This window comes from Podarcis vaucheri (genome assembly GCF_965113315.1).
Source record: "Podarcis vaucheri genome assembly, chromosome: 10".
Taxonomy (NCBI): Eukaryota; Metazoa; Chordata; class Lepidosauria; order Squamata; family Lacertidae; genus Podarcis; species Podarcis vaucheri.
This window is the reverse complement of record NC_138748.1, coordinates 35,435,683-35,446,540: the sequence shown is the minus strand read 5'-3', so window position 1 is coordinate 35,446,540 and position 10,858 is coordinate 35,435,683. Positions and strand designations below refer to the sequence as shown.

General features: G+C 41.1%; 1 long non-coding RNA gene across 1 annotated transcript; it reads right to left on the bottom strand.

The window, feature by feature from the left end:
* Positions 1–501: 501 nt before the first annotated feature.
* LOC309542327 lies at positions 502–9,653 on the bottom strand. The gene is made up of 3 exons (XR_014224204.1): positions 9,566–9,653; positions 7,845–7,935; positions 502–574 (listed from the first exon to the last, which is right to left on the bottom strand). It is a non-coding gene; the product is annotated as an uncharacterized lncRNA (long non-coding RNA).
* Between the last annotated feature and the right edge of the window lie 1,205 nt (positions 9,654–10,858).

Sequence of the window (10,858 nt, the reverse complement as noted above, 5' to 3'; positions counted from 1 at the left end):
GTTGCAGGTTAATAGAGTTTGTTGAGTTAGCGAACTTGATGTACAAAATAAGAAATTACAAGGAAAAGAAAACAAGAGGCTTGTGGGAACTTTCTGAAGAATGCTGTAAAAAGAGTGGCATGGTAGGATAAGCTTATGAGCAGCAGTAGACAAGACAAAGGAAAAGAAAAGGGAGAAAATAAAGGGAGAAAAGAGATAATATAAGGAGTTGTAGCAAACCAAGGATTTGAAGTAGGATGTCAACGGAAGATAAGTCAGGAAGTCTATGTAAGATTCAGGTAAGAGTTGTATAGATGTAATGTGTAAATTGGAAAATAAATAAACAAATAAAAATCTGCACATCTTTTTAAGCTTTTAAAAAATACAATGCATGAGGTGGCCCATGGCCTAAATGCTTAGAAATTGACCTGAGGGTTGTCTCTCTGTCTTTACTTAGTGCTTTTCAGAAAGCAATTTCAGTCCCTCATGAGCCTTCTGCTATGCATTGAAAACAACGTAGTCACAGCAATATCTCCTGGGAATGACTGGTCTTGATGATATTCCTTTGGGGAAGTTGTCTCCTTTGATGATGAACCTACAAATAAAAGCACTAAGGTCATTGCAAGTGACCGTTAACTGACAGCTGTGAGTCTTTGCTTCACCTTCTCCCTCAGAGGCAGTCTCCTGTTATTTTATAAGTGAGCACGCAGGGAAAGTTGAGCCAGTGTAGAGCAGTTGGGAGAGGCAAATTTCTTTCCACCAGACAATTTTGTCCTTCCCCTGGGGGCTTTTCTGAATCTGGCCTGATAACCAGCCAGAGCTGTTCTCTCTGAGCTGAAGCTCTCATTTTGATCTCAACACTCTGGTAGTTTGGACAGTGGAGAGAGAGAAGTTCCTCGGACTTGTCAGATTGTCTGATTGGAGCTGTGAGGCAGGGAGTGGTGAAGTGACAATGACAAAGACGCCCTTCAGGCGGGCTTAAAGATCTGCTAACTACTGTTCAGTTCTTTGCATGGAGGAATAGTGCATGAGTTGACGCTAGTGGCCACGGTAAGAGAGAAATCTGCCTCAAAGGAGGGAATGGTGGTTCTGGGAATTGGCCTAAATAGGCATAGTGAAAGGATAACTGTGCAAAAGTCTGCAGTAAAGAACATTCCCCCTCTCTCTTTTTCCAAGACCTGTCATTTTTATTTCCTTTTTTTTAAAAAAAAGATATTTATTGAAGTTTTACAAATTATATCAAACAAAACAATACACAAACACAAACAAAAAAAGAACAAGTATAATTTCAGAACCTTATTTTCTTAAAACTTACTTCACCAACCTCCTCATACCTCCCCTTTCTGCATTCCCATTTTAAATATTTAGTTCAGCAAATCCTCACATCATTTTTATTTTCTTCATCATGGCAGAACAATCCCAGTACACTGTCTCCATGGTCAGAAGCAGCAATGTTTCTCAGTACCAGTTGCTGGAAACCACAGGAGGCGAGACTGCTCTTGTGCTCAGAAATCTTGCTTGCTTGCTGGTTTCCCACAGGCATCTGGTTGGCCACTGTGAGAACTGGATAGTGGACTTGAGATGCCATTGGCCTTGTGTTCTAACACTGACCAACAAACTGCACCCCCAGAGTTTTGCTCTTTTGGGATATCTAGCAGCAGGAAAAACCTTTTCCTATTGTTGGCTGTGTTCTCTTGGAGGCAGTTTGCCAGGAGCTGCATGCCGCAGTGCGGTCAGGTTGGGCCCAAGCAAAAAAGCACCCAGGTCCCAACTTCTCTCTTTCACATACCCCTCTTTCTGCCACCTCCCTGCATTTTCTTCCACCCCCTTTAACCCCACATTATTTTTTAAAATTAATTTGAACTATTACTGCTGTTGGATCACATCGTGTGTGTGTGTGTGATATCCCAATTGTGGTCTCAGGTTTTAGGCGGCAGGTGGCACTGGATTGAGCCAAAATAGAGCAAAACAGAGGTATCTGAGGGTGTCCTCCAGATGCTATTAGACGATATTTCCCAATATCCCCGACTACTGGCTATGCTGACTGGGATTGATGGGAGCTGGCATTTAGCAACTTCTGGTGGTGACCATGTTGGCTCCCCCTGCTGATACCCCCCTCCCCACTTCAGCACAGGTTTTGCCATTTGGGTTGGACTTAGGAAATGGGTTAAAGAAGCAAAGGATGTCCTGGAACCCTTGTTATTGAGTCCAAGGTTACATAAATATGCTGGATTCCCTTCTCTTCCACAGGATTCCAGACTTAGTATTAGCAATACATTACTGCTACTGCCAAGGTTCAGGGCCAAACCACACATGATGCAATCTCCAAGAGATTAATGATAATTTCCTGGCTTTTCACCATCACCTTTCCCCCCTTTTTATTATTACTCTAAATGGCTCATAGAGGATCCAATTTCAATCTGACCCATGATGGCACTCTGAAGAGGAGTGCTTAACCCCCTTTCTGACACCGTTGATCTCCCTGATCTAAGTCTTCCTTTAAGTTCCTGTTGGCCACCCCAGCAACAGAGTGAAAATCAGGCATGATGCAGGCAGGCACAATTATAAATTTGACAATCTTCAGGGGGGGGGGGAAATCCAGTTATAGCACTACAGCTAATTACTGTTCCATTTCAAGGTGTTAAATTGAGGGTCAAAGACCATGTTAAGTAAGACCACCCAATGAGGGAATCCATGTCTGACCTCTGATTTGAATCCACGTGTTTCAGGTAAAGCCAACCCCTCTATCTGCTGAAACATCTGCACTGAAGTTAAATATTTTAAAGCAAAAGCCAAGACGTTTGGCTCCAACAGTTCTTTTATCGCCTACCATTCAATGAATCAAATTCCCAAGTTTTATTAAACTTTGTTGGAAAGATAAATAGTAGATGTAAAAAAAAGTCAGAAATTAGCCCAAAAAGATGACTTCATGCTATCAAAGGTTTGAAATGAGCTACCATACGGTTGCTTGATATGATATATGTACGGTATATATTTATTCCTAATAAACATGGCAATTTAATATATACTCACACCTGAGCTAAATAATTTATTCAGCCCCTTGTGGCTGATGACCTTTTTGTGTGATTTTATTTCTTTTAATACAAGGGTGTGGATCCAGTAATAGCCAAATTCCCAGAGAAACAAGGTTCTGCTTAAAGATCTCCCCTACATGGCAATCCTACACATGTCTAATCAGAAGTAGGTTCCATTATTTTCTGTGAATATTACTCACAGGTATGTGTGTAGAAGATTGCGGCCGTCACCTGGTTTGTGGTGGGCAAGTTTGTCTGACATGGGTATTTATTTACTTAGTCATTTATCCATCTATTTTAGAATATCTTTCAGGTGCCATTGTAAAAGCCTGATTCACAGGGAAAACATGATTGGAGGAGTAATGATGGTTGTGCAAACCTAAAGTTCTAGAATGCACTTGAATCCCTCCCCACAAATCCTAACAGTCTGGAGGTGTCCTTAATGTTTTCACTGTTTTGAACAGGCAGCCGCCCTTTATACACATGCGCATCATGCTGAAAACATCACAAAGATGTCACAAAAAGGGGTGGAACGGGGCAGGGGCTGGAGACACCATGGGGTGTTTTGCACTCTTGCAGTTCTCTTGGTATGAAAAGTTGGACCACTCTGATTTTTAAATGCTCCTAAGAGCTTCATCTAATATATCTCTATGTTTTCATGTAGGCCATCCATTTGGTAGACTAGCTAGCTCATTCATCATTGTTCAGGATTGATTGATTTATACATTTACATTCTATCTTTCCATGGAAGCTCAGACACCTGAGTTCCCTTCCTATGTTCTTTGCGCCTTCTGTGCAGATGTATCAGGGGCAGAAATAATGCATGAAGTTGGCTGATACAGGTCATAAAAATTATACATGCACACAGGTATAAACAAATATGCAACAGCATCAGGTTTTGTGTGGGTGCACAGAGAAATTTATTGAAATCATCTAAATACTTGTTTGGTCATGAATAGATTCCTGTAGCCTAACTTCTTCTTTTTCGGAAAGAAAATAGCTGTCAATAAAATGTTAAAATGTGATGTCTTGGACAGAAAGAAAATGAAAACGGGGTAGGAGAATACACTGGGGGCTAAAAAAAGGTTAGTGGCAAACGGGCATTCACCTAGCATTGCATAACGCTTTGAAAATGAGTTTTGCCTTTTACAAGAGCTGGTCTCCTAATACACATTGTTCAGCAGAGACTACAATGCATGGCTCCTAATGAGCTTTTAATGTTATCTCTGTCAGCTGAAGCCTTTCCTGTTTTATTCTGAAGGTACGGCAAAGCAATTTGCTTTGTGGAATAAAAAGGAATCAGGACGACCCAGACACAGAAATCCAATTTCTTCTGCAGACAGCCCCAGTGCTATATGCCTTCCATTTTAATGACTGACAGATTCCATTTCTACTACCCTGGCATCATAGAGGAAACTAACTTCCTTGTTTCAGAGTGACTGTTAAAACATTTCCAAAGATCTGTACCGACTCTCTCCCCCCCCCCCCCAATTGCACCATGCTGATAATGGAGAAGCGTTCTTAATCATTTACACCTGTTAATTTAGATCAAATGTGGTTACCAACACAATTGATTTGATGGTGATGGAAGTTAGCATTAGTATAAATTCTGTCTGCTGATCCAACATCCTCTGCTGGAACACTACAATTGATCAGTCAAGCGTATGTTTATTGTACACCATAGGAAAGTAAAAATGCCCTTTATTTTAAAACAAATGCTATAGTTCTGCCTTCCAATTTTCCACACACTTCTGGCTCAACAACTAAAATATTATGGTTTCCTCCCTTCCTCCTTCCCTCCCTCCCTCCCTCCCTCCCTTAAAATGTATATATTTTCTAGCTCCCTGAGTCTTGCTCCACTTCAGGCACTGCTAATTTCTTTATCATTTATTAGTGAGATGAGGTGAGATTGGGAGATGAGGTGATGAAAAAGAGAAGTTGCAGGATGCAGGGCAAGGTGCGATGAATAATAGTTATTAAGCCCATCTCTCAGATCACATGCAGGGGGAGGGTGCTCCTGGCCAGTGGAACAGGAAGTTACACTGACTGGATTTCCCCTTGCCTGTACCCACTCCAGCGAAATAAGGAATGTTGCATTTGACTGTACCAATAGATTACATCCCACAAAATCAAGGTTGCGTACACCATACCTTTAAAGCGTACATATATTTTCTGTACATAAACGTTCCTTCCTTCATGCTCACATATGTTCTTCCATGGTATTCATTCAGGGTGGGGGGAAGAAATTGCTAAGTTGCAATCAATTTGAGACATAAATATCTATTTGCATGTGAATGCCATCCCCACCTCCAAGGGGAGCGTATTTGCAATGCCCTCCTCCCCTAGAAAAAGAGGATGATTGGTTTCCTCCAGGGGAAGAAATGTAGTTTGGCATGTGGGGCACTTTACCCAATAAGGAAGAGGTGGAGACCAGACTATTTATGCCGACTCCCCCCCCCCACTTTCCCCACTTTTGACACCCACCCTCCCACCAGGGTGGGCGCTACTAGTTGTCTTTTGTCAGGTACTGAGCATCAATTTTAGGAGGAGCTCCTAACAGTCCTTGAGTCTCCTCTTTTTTGCCTATGTCACTCTGTTGAGTGTTGTCTGCATGGCTGGAATGGTGTTTTAGAATTTGGTTTAACTGGCATTTAATCCGGGTAGGGTTTAAGGAATGCTTGTGTTCATATCTCAGCATGTTTGTGAGGTTTGGTCTGGCAGGCACATTGGGGTGAACATTGGCCAGTGGAGCAGTGGTGCACATGTCAGGTTCATGCACCCAGGGTGCACTCAGCAGCAGGGAGGAATCTTAAGAAAACTTGCTGTATGATCACAGTATGCAGCTGCAGTATTGCAGCTGCAGGCTTGCTCAAGAAATAAGAGGGACTGTGTCCTCCCATTTATTACAAATCCTCTGCACAGACATATTTGATTGGATTAATTCCTCCCATCTGGTTCATTTCCAGATTCTCTGTTTTGTTATATTTTAATAAATATAACACGTTTACCCATAATGCCGTTTGCCTCAAGTCTTTTTTCCAATGTGATGGCAATATGCTTTTGTATTCAGACCTGCCGTTGAATGTGTTGCTGTAAAGTGATATAACCCTTGATTTCCGTGGTCACATATAAGTGGCCTTTTTAATTAAATTTGCCTGAGAAATTTAACATAACTTATTTAAGATGCATGCAGCAATAGCAAAACAGCAACCTTGACTTTTACTATAAAGCTAAGATGCAGTTAATTAGGCAACATGACAATGTGTAGAAAATGTAGTTCTGACAATAAGCCAATGCAGCCCTGTTCTATGTTCTTGCTCATTATTTTATTTTTTGGTCTTTCCCTTGGTCTCCAGAACTGACAATTTCCTAGGTTCCCACTTTAGCTGTAACAAATATTCTCCGTGGGTCGCAGGCAGCCTCCATTTGATATCTCAGCATGGTTTCTCTCTGGTTTTGTTCCTTCTGTTGGCTTCACAGTTTGGGATATTGGAGTCTCTGCTTTTTCCTTTCTTTTAGCTGATTGCTACTGATTTGCCCAGATAAGCTCTTGTGAGGTGTGTGTGTGTGCATTCATTCTCAGCCTTGACAACATCTTAAGCTTTTGTGCCAGTTCTTACTTTATTTTTCACTTTACGATTAAAATAGTCACTCCTAGGTATGTCATAAAATTACCCACTCATACAACATTTCATTGGTAGAGTATAAAGGGACCTAATTTGGAAGCCATTGAAAGTGCTATGTATATACAGGGCAAGCATTTAGTCATGTAGTCTGAGCTCATCTCTTGCTGTGACACAGTAGGCAATTCCTCAATGTGGTGTATGGGCTCCTTGCATTTTCTTTGTGTCACAAAATTCTTTTAGTAATTCTGTGTAGTGTAGGACTCATGCAGGTTTTAATCTTCCTTTCTTATTCAAAGAATACTGCATGATTATTGCTCTTCAAGTGTGTGTGTGTGTGTGTGTGTGTGTGTGTGTGTATAATGTGACTTAGACAACATTTTGTAAACATGTAAAAAGCCTGGCAGCTAAATATTCTGATGGCTATTTTGAAACAGTATGCAAATTAAGCATTTCCTATTTCTGTACACACACACACACACACACACACACACACACACACCACATTCTTCCTGCCAGGATACAGCCTGTCCAGCAGGCCACAACCACATTGAAGAAGATGCCGTCCCCCCCCCCACAGCCCCTGCCTTTCTCCATTTCCTAGATGTTGAGTACACCCGGGTTCATTTAGGCAGAGGCACAGAAACTGCTGAAATATAGGGTCATAAAGTAAATTGGGGATTGCACACAAGTAATATGACAGTTTTCCCATTAGTGATGTATGGAAGTGAGAGCTGGACCATAAAGGCTGATCGCTGAAGAATTGATGCTTTTGAATTATGGTGCTGGAGGAGACTCTTGAAAGTCCCATGGACTGCAAGAAGATCAAACCTATCCATTCTGAAGGAAATCAGCCCTGAGTGCTCACTGGAAGGACAGATCGTGAAGCTGAGACTCCAATACTTTGGCCACCTCATGAGAAGAGAAGACTCCCTGGAAAAGACCCTGATGTTGGGAAAGATGGAGGGCACAAGGAGAAGGGGACTGCAGAGGACGAGATGGTTGGACAGTGTTCTCGAAGCTACAAACATGAGTCTGACCAAACTGCGGGAGGCAGTGGAAGACAGAAGTGCCTGGCGTGCTCTGGTCCATGGGGTCACGAAGAGTCGGACACGACTAAACGACTAAACAACAACAATATGACATACAGAAGGTCAACAGATGAAGTTTTCCCCAGAAGTGTATTTCCATACTAGAAAAGGCTTACCCTGTTTAATTTGTGCTAGTTACACAACAGTTAAAGGCAGAAGTCATCATTTGCTTTATCTTGTACCTTTACTTCTTGCTGCAAACTGATCCTGTTGAAACAGAGTGATTCTTTCAGCAGGTAGGAATCAATAAGGTATGTCTCACATTCCTTCCTTCTGATTGCTTAAGCAACAGTGATTAAGTGACTAAGGCTTTATCTACACACATATTAAAAAAAAACCCTGTGAAAATGCTTTTTTAAAAAAAACGTTTTAAAATATATATGAAATTTGCCATTAGCTCACCAGTGCCATATTTTGTCACATTTGTGTAATGCACTTAAAACACACTTAAAATGTTATATTTGCAGCTGTATATCTGAGTCCTAAGTGCTTCAGCAACAGTCGTAGTTTCGTATTTGCCTAATAAGTCTTACAATATTGCCTTTGCATTTTGCTTGTTAACTTGCTTTAAAAAAAAGAAACCTACGAGTCCAGCCCTCCTGCTGCAGAGAGGAAGGAATGAACATGAAGATGACCTAGAAATTGTTAGAAGGTCTTCCCCAAAATTAATTTAATCACTTAATTCACATTTAGTTCACCGAGCAGTTATGGGAACACTTTCAGATGTTCAGAGGCTTGTGAACACGTTCAGTGAACTTTATTCAACTAAAATAGTTCATTTCCCACATTGAATGATATTGGAGAATGGAGAATAGTGGGCAGAAATATGTATTGGTATCAGGGATGAAATTGCTGTGAGAATATATATTGTGGAACTGGGTTGAAGGCAGCTTGCATGGTACACAAATGAAGGCAAGAGTTGTATCTTACCTTTTTTTGCCTTTGGCACATAAATGAATTTATAAGGTTCCTTTGTTGAAGGGTTTGATTGTTTTTTGATCCTAGAATTTCCATGTGTTTTTAGATTAAAAAAGGGAAATGCACAAATTATACCTGCTGTAATTCAACCTTCTTGTAATTTGAAAACCTCAAGCTGCTTTCCTTTCATCTAACATTTCATCATTCCCATATTTAATTTCCTTTTTATATCCTAGAACCAACTCTTCAATTTTCAAAAGACATAAAAAATGCCGCAGAAAAATATATATTACTCCACAGATCGCTTCTTGCCAAATATTTCTTTATCAGCTTACAAACTCGGGCTGTGTACACACCATACTTTTAAAGCACATTTCCCCCCCTCAAAGAATCATGGGAACTGTATACACACACACACACACACACACACACACACACACACACACCCAAGCTACAATTCCTAGCATCCTTAACAAACTATGGATTCCATGATTCTTTGGGAGAAAGAATGTACTTACACAATGTATGGTCACCTTGGAGAGGTGGTTGCATCTAATTCAGGTTGAAGTTCATAGTCAAGGTAATACAGTGGTACCTTGGTTCTTGAACAGCTTGGCTCCTGAACAAATCGGCTTCCAAACATCACAAACCTGGAAGTAAGTGTTCCGGTTTGTGAACGTTTTTCGGAGGCACATTCAATTAGCACTTTTGCAAAATAAAATTACTGGCCTCTGGGGTTTGGAAGGGTAACATTAATTACGATCACAGCAGGCACAGAGGGGCAGTATAAACCTTTTCCCCATGTTATGGTCTTGGTGTTTGTTTGTTTTTTAAAGCCTTCCTTTGAGGCAGCAAAATCAAAGCCGGAAGAGGCAAAAAGTTTAAAGGTTAGGGGTCTTCAAAACTCCCAGATTCATACCTGCAAAATAACTTCATCCCATGTCTTCCTCCAGTGCCATAGTATACAACACATCTTCCTCCCAAATTCCACATTTGAAGCTATGGAAATATTGAAGTCTTGCTGTCATGCATTAAATGACCCAAGTGATGAGACACTGCATAAAACCAAAACACAACTGAGTGGAGGGATGTAAAATGGCCCACGGCACGTGGTGTAAGATGACTTCACTGCAGACAATGTATGCTTCTTAGCATTTGGTATAAAAAGGTAAAGGACCCCTGAACAGTTAAGTCCAGGCAAAGACGGCTCTGGGGTTGCGGCGCTCATCTCGCTTTCAGGCTGAGGGAGCCGGTGTTTGTCCACAGGCAGCTTTCCGGGTCATGTGGCCAGCATGACTAAACTGCTTCTGGCACAACGGAACAGGGTGATGGAAACCAGAGTGCACGGAAACGCCATTTGCCTTCCCACCGCAGTGGTATCTATTTATCTACTTGCACTGGCGTGCTTTCGAACTTCTAGGTAGGCAGGAGCTGGGACAGAGCAACAGGCGCTCACCCCATTGTGTGGATTTGAACCGCCAACCTTCTGATTGGTAAGCCCAAGAGGCTCAGTGGTTTAGACCACAGTGCCACCCGCATCCCTTAGCATTTGGTCTATTGTTATAATATCCTGAGAAGACAAATATGTGATTTCTATTGATTATAAACTTCTTTGAACTCCTATATGCCTTCCAAATCTATATATATGAAGAACTAATTATGCACAAAACAATTAACTCCATATATATATGGTGTTGGTATTCACAATAGAGTTGTTACAGTAAATGCTAGACTTTTAACATTTGGAAGAAAAGGGTGCCAGGGCTGCATACTCTTGAGTACCCCCAGAAAAAAGCACTGTCTGTATGGAACAGCTTTACGACACCAGATGTGTGCATATTTAACCTCCCCAGGTGAAAACCTGTTCATTTCCTTTTGCCACACCAAAGAAGGAAGTGAATGTCTACAAGCTATATGAGAACTCTGCACTGTTTTCTTCTTCTTCAGAGAACTATCTTAAATTAAAGTCAGCCAACCTTTTCCCTTTTCCCTGAACTAGGTTTAATTACTGAAAATCTTTTTACATGTGTAGCCTTCAGCTATTAATACTATAGAACAGGTTTTGGCTAAGTAAATACAGGATAGGAAGAATGGCTAATTATCCACAACGCTGCAATTTCACGCTATAATTGTCAGTGGTATTAATTCCAACTCAGCATATCTGAAACCTAATATGGATTCCATAGCCTGGCCAGAGGAATCTATGTACACG